This window comes from Tupaia chinensis, unplaced genomic scaffold, assembly GCF_000334495.1.
Source record: "Tupaia chinensis unplaced genomic scaffold, TupChi_1.0 Scaffold000005_2, whole genome shotgun sequence".
Taxonomy (NCBI): domain Eukaryota; kingdom Metazoa; phylum Chordata; class Mammalia; order Scandentia; family Tupaiidae; genus Tupaia; species Tupaia belangeri.
Window position 1 is genome coordinate 660,239 of NW_006159434.1, and position 2,193 is coordinate 662,431.

Sequence of the window (2,193 nt, forward strand, 5' to 3'; positions counted from 1 at the left end):
ATACCCTCTACAGAGTCTGGTCACACCACAATATCCTCTTCTCCAGCCTCATGGGTCCTGGACACATGTTTTGTGCCCAGTGTGTCGTAAGCACTGAGCCAGGGATTCACATCACAGTTGTCATGTGGGATCTGGTTTCTCTTAAACAGTGCATAACTACTGTACTGTGGAGCTGGCTTAAGAGTTTCCTTCATTTCAAAGCTTAAAAAGTATTCCATTGGGCATACATACCATATTTTCTTTACCCATTCATCCATTAATAGGCACAGTTTTTTTCTATAACTTAGGTATAGTGAACATAGAAATATAGATATCTCTTCAACATACCAATTTTATTTTCCTTGGATATAGACTCAGATATGAAATTTCTGTATCACATGGGAGTTTCACTTTTCATTTTCATATTCCTTTTGGCTATTACAAATAACACTGTTATGAACATTCATATACATGATTTTGTGGACAAAAAAGTTCATGCCCTTTGCAATAAAAAAAGTAATAATTCTACTTATTTATTTATTTTCCCCGCTCAAATGCTATTTACTTAGCCCGATGGCCAGAACTTCCAGTACAATGTTTAAAAAAGGTAAAAGCAAGGGAATCAACCTTGTAGTCTATTTGTAAAGGGGACCGGATCCCACATAGCTACCCACCATTTGAATCTTGGGTCTAGCTGTTTGAAAAACACACCAGACACACACACACACACACACACACACACACACGCAATGCTATCAGGAAGGAAAATGTAGAAGGGGTGGCAATGTTACCATGCCCCATTAGAGGATGGTATCTCTCTCTCTTTGTTTCTCTGTCTCTCCCTGGTGAGTGCATATACCCGCTGGCAACTAAATAATTGGTGAACAGAAATATTCCAACCTTAGGGAGAAAACATCTAGTGCTTTCACAATTAATTATGATTTTAGCTGTGGGTTTTTCATAGTTAACCTTTGTTAGGTTGAGAGAGCTTCCTTCCCTTCCTACTTTCCTGAAAAATGTTTATTGTGAAACACTGTCTGATTTTATCAAGTGCTTTTTCTGTGTCCAGTGGGACAATAATGTAGTTTTTGATCTTTATCTAATTAATTTTGTGCCTTACTTTGATTTTCATGTCAAAGCAACCTTTCAATCCTAAGATAAATCCCACTTGTTTATGGTACATTACCCCTTTTAAATGTTGTTGGATAGGTTTGCATATATTTTATTAAAGATTTTTGAGTTTACACTCCCAAGCAATATCGGAATATGCTTTCCTTTTCTTGTGATGCCTTTATCGTGTCTTAATGTCAGAATAAATTGTCATATTAGAATAAATTGAAAAGTACTTTTTCCTTTTTATTTTCTACAAAAGTATCTAAAAGATGGGTACCACTTTTTTTAAAACAATGTTTTTTTTGTTTGTTTTTGTTTTTGGAGAGGTTTTTTGCTATACGGCACGTGCGCTCGCCAGACAGACAGAGAGAGACAGAGAGACAGAAAGCGAGAAATCACCCCCCGGGGGGATGGTCACGCCGCAATCCCTTCTCCTCCATTCTCCTCTCAGGATCTTCCAGGATCTGGGGCACGCACGCACACGCACCCGGTGTGAGTTTAAGCCACCGGGTCTGGAACTCAAACAGCAGTCTACTACGTGGGAGTCCAGTGACATAGCCATTACGCTAACTGCAAGTTCTCTAAAACAATGTTTAAAAAAATCATCTGCGAATCTCTCTGGTCTTGGGCAAACATTAATTTCTAAATTTTTTGTTGTTGTAGGTCTACTTGGATTTCTAAAAGTTTTATTTGAGTGAGTTTTTTAATTTATGTCTCTTTAGAAATTTGTCTATTTCTTATGTTATCCAATTTGCTAAAAAAAGAAAAGTTCAATGTATTCCATTAAAATTTTCTTAATTTCAGAGCCAATAGTTGGCACGGTGTTTAAGGCACTAGATTCCCACATGGCCAACTGATTCAAGTTCCGGACCCAGTGGCTCTGTGGTTTGAAAATCACATAGGGCACACGTGCATGTGTGTCCAAGATCTCAGGAGAAGAATAGAGGAAAAAGGATTGTGGCATGACCATCCCCTCTGGGGAAGGCACTTCCTTCCATTCTTCCTCTTTTCTCTCTTTGGTGACTGCACACATGCTGTGGCAAAAACCTAAAAAAAAATTATTTTAATTTCTCTGGAGTCTATATTGATTTTTTTTTTTTT